This window comes from Mus caroli, chromosome 5 (assembly GCF_900094665.2).
Source record: "Mus caroli chromosome 5, CAROLI_EIJ_v1.1, whole genome shotgun sequence".
Lineage (NCBI taxonomy): Eukaryota > Metazoa > Chordata > Mammalia > Rodentia > Muridae > Mus > Mus caroli.
In genome coordinates this window covers 15,680,249-15,690,631 of record NC_034574.1, presented here as the reverse complement: position 1 = coordinate 15,690,631, position 10,383 = coordinate 15,680,249, and the positions used below count along the sequence as shown (strand labels likewise).

Genomic DNA, 10,383 nt, shown 5'->3' with positions numbered 1-10,383 from the left:
ACAGTTCTCCTCCTCACACACATCCTCCTCACACACATCCTCTTCACACACATCTTCCTTACAGACATCCTCCTCACACACATCCTCCTCACACACATCCTCCTCACACACATCCTCCTCACAGTTATCCTCCTCACAGTTATCCTCCTCTCAGACATCCTCCTCACAGACATCCTCCTTACAGTTCTCCTCCTCACACATATCCTCCTCCTGCAGGCTTGAGATGTCTCTCACTGGTTAAGAGTTCCTGGAGGCCTGCCTGGTCTGGTTGGTGACAGAAGGGATGATAACTCACTAGCATGCTTCACTAATTTCCTTTAAAGTCACCAAGCCCAGGCTTCCCCAGGCTTCCCCAGGATTGAATGTCCAAATGGCCAGAGACACAAGAGTCTGCTTAGCCCAGTGATGCCTCTGAAGAAGGCCTCCTGGCGATGAGGGAATCCCTCCTGATTATCAGCTTGCTTTGGTTCTGTGGATGAGTCACCGTCTCTAGTCACTGTGCTATATATAGGTGCATTCTGCCATCAGCAAATGGAAACCTTCCAGGCCCTATTCTCAGAGAAGTGTCTGAGCCACAGTAATGTCAGAAGTGGCTTGTGTTTCCTTGTGATCTGTGCTTCCTCTAAATAAATAAAATACACAGATGCCCCCAGGTTCTGAGTTATTGGAGGGGCCGTGAGTTTTAAAACTGTCAGGAAAGTGTGTTATGAGATTATACAGTCCTCTGTTCTTTGAGAAATAGCATTAGTGAAGCTCAAAAACAAACTGAAGAAAGAGGAATGAGTCATGAAAATAAACTAAATTGTGCATATACATAAATATGATGCAGCTATTGGTCCCCATTCTCGTTTCCAATTTTGAAGGAAGTCCCTTGGCGTTGGTGAGGCTCAGACACTGAGGCACATCCATTTCTCTGGGTTAACAGTGGGACATCGGAGCCCAGAACAGTGAGGCACAGTTGAGAGGGTTAGGGACAGCCTACCATACAGACACATGCTTTCAGCTCTCAGCACTCTTCATTAGAACACATGTTGTCTGCTGGAGTTCACAAGTGTTGGTTAATAGCAAAGATACTTTAATGAAAAAAATGTTCTCCATCATCTAAGAATGGCTCCAAATGATAACCAGTATGTGACTTTCTGAATTCTCCCATCTTTTCCATGAACACATCTATACTTTTGTGTGCAAACTTCATTTTCCAATTATCTTAAATAGAAATCAATGTTATATGATATGACCACAATGTTTTTTTAAAATTTATTTATAGTGGAAAAATAAGCTATCAAAAACTAGTCTAATAGACTTGCTAACTAATAAATTTATAAAATAAAATGCTAAGGAGTCATTAAAATTATCTATAGAAGTATATTTAACATCACAGAATAGTATAGTAATATAAACATTGTTAGAGAAGAAACCAAAATGGTTATATGTTAAAAAGAAAACTAGTTTCCTTCCTTTGATTCTTTTTAGTTTTGAAATAGTTTATAACCAATAAGTAGTATGTTGTTAAGATAAGTAAAAGTAAAGGTTACCAAAAAAAAAAATACTTTTAACTTTTTCCAGAAGCAATTTGCTGACCCGAAATTACAGAAAATAGACATGTCTCCCTGGATCTTCTCCTCTGGTGTTCTTCTCTTATTGCCAAGTAGATGTGCTGATTTTATAGTTTGTGTGGAGTAGGAAAGGCTCAAATAAAGATGGAAGTTACAAAAAGCTAAACGAGGAAAAATATGTCAGCTGAAAATTGTTAACATTGTTCAGATTGAGAGGTAAAAACTATTAGGAAACTCCAAAAGGCAGCTTGAATATCCAGAAGTGGGCAGAACCTGCACTTACTGAAGGATTTCAGGAACTTGTGAAACCTGTTTCCCACTTCCAAAAGGAGTGGGTTCCCTGAACTCTGGCAAAGCGGACACATGGCTACCTGTGGTGTCTATTGTTAGCATATCAAAGCCCAGGCTCCTTCAGCACCACAGGTACCTGCTACACATTTCAAAGTCCACACTAACACCCCAGCCCTTCTCACCTCCTCTCCTCCCCCACAGTCCCCCCAGCTCCCAGGCTTCCCACTCTCCTCAGCACTCGCTCTCCTTATAAGCCCACTATTCCTGATCTGTGCCTCTTTCCCCCTCATCCTCCTTCCTACCCCACCCACGCTGTTCCAGCTTCTCCCCTGGTCCAGTCTGCTAGCCATGCTCAGTCTACTCTCTCTCTCTCTTTTCTGGACTCTTCCAGATGCCTCTCACTAAGATATGATAGTTCCTTAATGCAGCTTCTTTATAGATGACATTAAAAATGGAACAAACTTAATATGCATTTGAGCTAATATACAAGCGTGCTGCAGTTTAAATAATTTAGTTTTTATGTTAGGATTCTGAAGATGGTACAGGTAGGAATTCTTGTTTTAAAGGCTCCCCCACATCAGGCATCTAACTTAGTTGCTGTTCTTATTTGGGGCTCCATGTTTGTATTACCTTCTCATGACATCAGTAATTTTAAGGTCCTTCATCCACATGATATTGCACTTTTTGATTGCACTTTTAGTGGATCATAACTTTCTAGAGGGGCAGGCCTTTGACTGTGATATGTCCTTTCCAGCCATCCCTTCATATATACAACATAGAGGCTGCACAGCCAGGTGGCGGGTGGGGCTCTGGGCACAGTTGTTCTTGCAAACTGTTCCAGTAGCTGAAGAAAGCCTTAAGAATGCTATGATCCCCATCTCACATTTTACAATAGTGTGCTTGTACCTACTTGCCGACCCCTGTTCAGTGCCACCATGGAGGTTCCCCACAAAGGCGAATGTTGTACCTGTTCTCTTAACTGACATCTGTGTTAAGCTCTGATGAACACATACTGCCTGGAAGAAGCTCTTGTGAGAGCAGGTCGGGGCAGAAGGAGCCTAGATAAGCAAGCCACTGGAACCTAACAGATTCTGCAGAGGCAGGCCCTCATTCCAAAACCGGTCAAAGGCAAGAACCAAAACAGCGTGGCAAGTGATGGTCTAGCAGGCTCCTACTGACTGCTCCTTTGAGAACCTCATTGCCTCTTATCTACAGGCCCCAGGACTGCTGAGTCCCAGCACAATTCACCAAATAAATCAAGAAGATGCAACGGCCTTGTGCTAACTCTGCACTAGTTCTCATTGGTGTCCCGTGTGTCTATCTTTAAAAATACTGTGGTAGCCATTCACAAGTTTTCATCTAACTCACGGTGAGCATTCTATGCGGTCAGGTTAAATGCAGCAGATGCCTAGTCATCTCCCAACCAGAAACGAATCCATCCCACTCTTCCTGGCCACATCCTCGCAGCCATGTCCCACCTTCTCAGAGGCTGCTTACTTTAGACGTGAGTGGAACTGTATAGGATTCTGTGTAAAGAGCTCGTTTTGTTTAACAAGATAAGCTCCAACCATGTTGTTGTGTATGCCTGGATTCTTGTCTGCATTAGTCACTCTTACAGCTGACACCTGACAAGCAGCCATTTAAGGGAGGGAAGGCTCTCTCTTGACTTATAGTTCACAGTGGGGAAGGCAGGGTGGTGGGAGCAGGACAGCCGCACACAAACGCAGAGAACAAGCAGGAAGTGAGGCTGGCCTACAAACACATGAGATGTAAGGTCCGTTCCTAGCAACTCCCTTCTTCTAGCAAGCTTCCTGAAGCTTCCACAGCCTTTCCCAACAGCACCACCATCAGCTTGGAACCAAGGGTCCAAAGACATGAATGAGCCTATGGTGGTGTGGGGGTGGGGTATGCATTTCACATTCAAAGCAAAGCACGACTGGAGATATTCTAGGGTTCGAGGCACCACATCTCCTTAATGCATTCCTCTAATGTGGCCATTTAGGGTGCTTCCATGTCTTGACTATTTTGAATAGTACTGCAGCCAGCATTCTGTACTATTATCCCTTTGGGATCCCATTCGAAGTCTTTTTGATCAACCCTTCAAGTAAAACTGGTAGGCCCTAAGGCAATTCCACTTTAATGGTTTGAGGACCCACTATACTGCTTCCATGGCACACCAGCTTACAGCCGTTGTAAGGGTTTTCATGTTAGTGTGTGCCGTGTGTCTGGTTGTGGTAACCCATGGTGAAATGTTATCTCTTCGTAGTTTTGGTCAACACTCTGATGATTACTGTTTTTTTTTTTTTTTGGTTTTTCGAGACAGGGTTTCTCTTTATAGCTCTGGCTGTCCTGGAGCTCATTTTGTAGACCAGGCTGGCCTCGAACTCAGAAATCCGCCTGCCTCTGCCTCCAGAGTGCTGGGATTAAAGGCGTGCGCCACCACGCCCGGCTGAACTGTCTTTTCTTAATGCTTGTTTATGTCTGTGTTTCTTCTTTGAACCCGTTAACAACCAAAGCATAATAAGGACCATCTACTTAGAACTTGAGTTGCCTCAGGCTTTTGGATACAGAAACATAGATTCTCCCCTCAGGCATTCTATGTGAAAGACAAGAGGAAACAGTTTGAAAGTGAGAGTAGACCTTGAGTTCCTGCTATTTGCTCTCTCTTCTCAGGTGAATATTTTTTAAAATAATAAATCACAAAAAACTCCATTACATTGTTTTCGAAGATACTATGTTCACTTCAACAGGAGACAACATTTCAACTCAGTGCAGGAGACAGGGCCTTTTGTCTGCAGGCTAAGACTGTCTATAGATGTCTCTTCACAGAAATGCCAACCAGAACAGTTATTTACGCACCAAACTATTCCACAAGAGCCAAGAAGGTCAGGTGAGAGACCACTGTGTCTGCTTCTAGAGTAACAAAAGGAAAAGATACATTGAGGAAGGCAGGAAGGAAAGTATTGGCTACATCACCAGAAGCTGCACATGCGTACAAACACACAGGGTGAGGGCGAGGGCGAGGGTGCTTCTTGCACTAGACAGGGAGAGAGAATTAAGTCCAGGCGTTGGACTTGACTCCCACTCCCAGGCCAACTATGGAGAAACGTAATGCCATGGACTGGGAGACTAGAACAGAGTTAGGGAAATGTTGATGGTATAGTAGGGAAATGCTTTGTAGGGAGCAGGCAAGGCAGCTAGCCACAGGTTTCATCTTGACCTCAGTGCCAGGGCTGCTGTGCTGATATCCAGTGTCTAGTACAGGATGCCCATGAGCAGAGCTGAACTCTCAGGCTGAGCATCAGGAAGAGCCTGATACACGTTGGGCAGCATGATTTCTAGTCTCTGGGTGTGGGCTGGAGCATCCTTCCTTTCTCCCCATCACCCAACATGTTTTTGTAGAGCATCCCAGTGTAACCCTGGCACCTGTACCCCAGAGTTACAGTCTAAAGTTTTATCCTGTGTTGCTGCTAATAGTGGTGTAGGCCTTGATGCTCCCAGAGTGTAAACTGGGTGGCTTCTAGAGCAGGTCCTAAGAAGGTTTCTCTATCCATCTGGATCCTCATGTACACATGTGAGCTCCACTGTTGATGTTTCTACGAGAATTCTTGCCTTCTGGGACCCTACCAGAGTCATATAGCATGCCCTGCTTATAGAGATATAGGCCTTTTGAGCCTAGTTCTTCAAGATTTTCTGAATTCCTTACACAAATGAGTTTGAGAGACTATCCATGTGGTCAGCTGTGGTCCACAGTCCACAGACACAGCGATGACCTCATTTTCAGTTCATGCTTTCTGTATCTGTAGTCTATCATTGCCCCCAAATACCTAAGATAACAGACACATACTCTGTGTGCATGCCCCATCCCCAATTCTGTCTTATATGGCCTGGGGAGGGGCCTCCACGGCTATGTTTCGATGTAAAAGGCCCAAGAGATTCTAACAAATATCGAGGATTAAAACCATTTCCGGAAATATCTGCCAGTACCCATAAGTCTCTTCTTTGACCACAGCAATAGGATGTTTAATGTTTATAGCAATTGCCCCTTTCAAGAATTCCAAGTTCTCTCATCTCCTGTGCTTTTCTCAAGGAGCAACATGTTTTGGTATCCGCGTTCACTTCTTGGCTCCCTGTCTCAGACTCCCCACAATTCTCATTTATGTTCTCCTATTTTTAGTTGGCTCTTTATGGTTCCTTTCAATCTTCAGAGCCCTGCACTAAGAACTCAGGTGAGAAGCAATAGCAGCAACATGAGGTCCTTGTTCTCATGGAATCTGAATCCCCTGAAGTGAATGACTACGCCCAGAAGCAGGGAGAGAGGAGGGGGGAGGCAAAGTAAAGCTTCAGAAACAGAGATGGCACCCCTTGGTAGACTTGGGGAAAGGATTCCTGAAGGGACAGCCTTTAACATGGGTCTTGATGAAATGAGGAGGAGACACTTCAGGGAAAGGGTTTTTTAAGCTGAGGGATCAGCTTATGCTAACCATGAGGTGGGGATGCGGACTCGGTGGTGACTTGTGCAGCTGAGACAGAGCTATGTGAATGGATGTCGTACAGGACAAGACATAAGGACGAAGTGGTTGGAGTGGAGGTGAGGATTGGTGTGAAAGTGAGGAGTGAGGCAAGCAGAGCTCAGCTCTGGGAACTTGCTGTACACATGCGTGCATGCGCACATATACTGTACACATGTGTGCATGCACACATACACATCTGAGTGGGGGAGTCGGGTAAGGTACAACTGGGCAGCTAGGAGGTTGATGGTCCCACAAGTAACATCCAAGGAATGATTCAAGTATGGTCCTTTAGGAGGAAGGTTATGAATAAAAACTTGAATACAAGAAACTACCCAGCAGGCACTAGCAAGGTAGTAAGGCTCTGGTGCAAAGAAAGAGACAAAAAAACAAAGCAAAGCAAAACAAAACAAAACACCTCCCCTGCAAAAATAAGCCAAACAACCCAGCATCAGTGGGTGTATGCATGTGTGCACAGGTGTGTATACGTGCATGTGTGTGTGCACATATGCAAATGTATGTGTGCACGAGTGTGTGTATATGTGTTGAATGGGAAGACAGCTGGGGACCCTGGAGGAGCAATCAGAGGTTCTAACCCACTGATCTGTAAGGTTGACTCTCACAGAGAGGCCCCGGGGCTAGAGAATAGAAGCGGTTGCCATGGCAAGATGGGTGGTCTTTGAGAAGGCGCTCTCCCCTTTAAAATGGTTTCGATGGAATTTAGATTTTAAAATGCAGCTTACCACAAGGAAAGAGAGAGTAGAGAGAACACTTTTATTTTCAGAACACTACCCAGAGTAGTAGCGCAGTGTGCAGTTCCAATGGGGGTGTGATTCAGTGTTCTTCCTATATATTCCTCAGAGAGAGCGTTTCTTTATGAGAGAAACAAGATGTTCTCCTTACCCCTGCACTCTGACAGACTAGACAGAAAACCAGAAACTGCTTTTCATGACTGGAGCCTGGCTACCTAAGGTGCAGGTTACCCGGGGCAGGTTCCCGGATGGCTCAGGATGGGAGGCAGCCTATGCGAATGGCCTACGGTGAGGTCTGTGGTTGAGGACAGGCCTTTTCCCACAGTGTTCACCATAGCTTTATTTTGAGCTGTGTGCCTGGCTTTGATCTAACCCGGGTAGCAGTGCGTGGCTGTAATTCTCAGGGAGCCACTGCTCATCTTCCACTTCTCTCCTCAGCCTAGCCATGGTGGAACAGCCACTTAAAAAAAAAAAAAAAGAATATTTCAATTTATTGCCAGCACTGTACTGCTGTGATTTTAAGAAAACAGATTTAATGGTAACACTTCTTCAGTAGAGAGCTCTACCTAATCCTTTATTAATTCTTTGGGCATTTAATACAATGTAGTCCTATTACACTCTTCTCAGTTCTTCCCCGTACCTTCTCCCATATCTGTCCCTACCTCCCTAGACCCAAAGCTTCATCTCCTCTCTCCTTTAAGACATTTAATAATCTATCAACTCCAATTTGTGTTGACGATATAGATGTGGGGCTATCTATAACACTGTGGTAAACTGGCCAGGAACCACACCCTTAAAGAAAAACTGTCTCCCGGCTCCCCAGAAACCGCCAACTGTCCATTGCTCTCCAGTCAGGGGTAAGGGCTCAAGAGTCCCTTCCCACTGCATGCTGGGATGCTTGCTGGCTTGCTATTGTGCAGGCAACCACAGCTAGGTGAGTTATGAGCACTGAGATCCTGTTACCCTCCACTCCTCTGCTCTCGGTCCCTTGCCCTTCCTGGTCGGCAATAATCCCTGTGTGTTGAGGAGGGGTGTGATATAGATGTCCCATCTGTGACTGAGAACTCCTTAAGTCTCTTATTTTTCTGCACTCTGAGAACAACTAGTTTTTCACCTGGAATCCTGTAGGCACTTCTCTCAGCAGCCCCTAAGAACCTCCCTTGTCTTCAATATCACTTTCCTGCCTCTTAGGCTGCTGAAACCAACGGACACCCAAACCTGCCCCTTTCACTTGCCCTAGTTTCTTGCCTTTAGCTGATTTTAAAGACTTCACATTTTGGAGCTCACACAACCGAGTCCCCACTAGCTAGTCTGTACATAACTCCCCCGCATTTTCTTTTTCTTCTTTCCTTTTTTCATCAGTGGGGATTTAAAGTAGAGTCTCACAAATACCAGACACGTGTTTACTGCTGAGCTATAGCCTTAGCCCATTTTTACTCTTTTAGTTAGGATTTTTGTTTTACATTTCCTAGGCTGGACTTGAACTTACTCTGTCTGTAGCCGGGAGCTCATGCTTATCCTGCCTCAGCCTATCTTGGATTTGAGAACAATGATCATCTATATTAGTTTCCAGCATTTGGGGCCAGTTTGGTGGAATCCACTTGGGTCTAGTACAATGGATTGTGGGTGAGCACTCCACATTAGAACTCTGGACTCAGTCACTGCGTATCTCCAGCTTGCATTATGATGCTACCAACATTTTCTACATGTGCTTCTTATGAAGAGTCATGGAGATACATTACAGATGTATAGACTGCATCACCTCCAATCACCGTTCTCTATGCCTTAAGTTACCTTGCTTTCTTATGCTATAAATGCCCCCTCCCCCCAAACCCTCTCCTTGGCTGCCTCCCTACATACTTGGCCAGCTGGGAAATAAACCTTGCTTTGAGGTGCTTGTCTGCGCAATGTGCATACCGTGTGCTGGACGGAACAGGCCTGGTTCAGCACTACTCCCATCCCTCAGGCATTACCAACTTCTCCTTGCCACAACTGTCATACAGACTCTATGTCTATAATGCACCTCTTGGGGAGCCCATCCCTACTCCTGGGCACTTCCTGAGACCTCCACACCTTCAGGTTCCAATTCCTGAGGGCTGGACTCACCGCCCTGCTTCAGGATCAACTCATGTGCCTCTCCGACTCCTGAAACTCAAGTCCCAAGTCTGCCCTACCACCCCTGACTCCCTCCTCCATGTCTGTTGCTCACCTGCTTTTACTGTCTCCATCACTGAAGCATGAAACCATCTACCAAATGCAGGCTCAATGTGCCGCTCCCATACCTCAAGATCCCCCTCCCTGCCCTGGAGGCCTTTTACCGGTTAGCCTGTGTGGCCTATGAATACATTTTCCTGACTCTGTATTAGCTGTTTCCTCTACTCTGATACAGGCTGACATCTCGTCCACTCACGTGGAACTGCATATATCACTGAAGGGCCAAGTAAGATGTCACATCTCAGGTAGAATGTTCTGGAACTCTTCCAAGTAGACTTCACAGAACACAGTGACTACACTCCCTGTCTTCCCCCATTCTCCCATGCCAGGTTGTGATGGTGACTGCACACTCTCCTAGTCATCCCTGTATCCCTAGTAAAGATCCAAGTGCCCGGGGCATATGAGCTACTTAACACAGCCGTGGAGTTCCTCCTGCCCAAACAGGGCTTGGACTCAGTCATTGTGTATCTCCAGCCCTCCTTCTCTTCTCGACTCAAGTGGGTTGGCTCAGGCCTCCTTATTCCCCTGGATTATACTGAGCAAACCATACAGGAAGAAGAGGCTTTCTTTTGTTACAACAGGAATCCATTCTCTGGTCACTGGAGTAGGTGTCTCCAGTGATAATTTCATGGCCCTATTATACGGCAACTTCCTGCTTTGTGCTCTACCTTTGATTTCCCGATTAGTAAGTGATCCATGAGAGACAGGCACTTCACAGAGATGATACATTTAAAACTTCTTTTTGATAGACATCTTCCAAGAATGACTGTGATAGGGTACATGTGTATAAGTATTTATATCAGTGTAAATTGCTGGTAGGCTAATTAAATTATACACGTTAGCGAATAGTATCATCTTCCATGTTAAATCTAAATCATTTCTGGATGATAATTAGCAAGAACATTGAGGACTGGAAAGTATGTTTCATAAAGAAGTCAGAGAACTAGCTTAAAAGAATTTGGCGCCGGGCGTGGTGGCGCATGCCTTTAATCCCAGCACTCGGGAGGCAGAGGCAGGCGGATTTCTGAGTTCGAGGCCAGCCTGGTCTACAAAGTGAGT

General features: G+C 45.3%; 1 protein-coding gene across 7 annotated transcripts in view; it reads right to left on the bottom strand.

Annotated features, from left to right (window-relative positions):
- Window positions 1-10,383, bottom strand: part of Magi2 (membrane associated guanylate kinase, WW and PDZ domain containing 2) — a 1,402,993-nt gene that overhangs the window by 38,037 nt on the left and 1,354,573 nt on the right. The window lies entirely within an intron of this gene.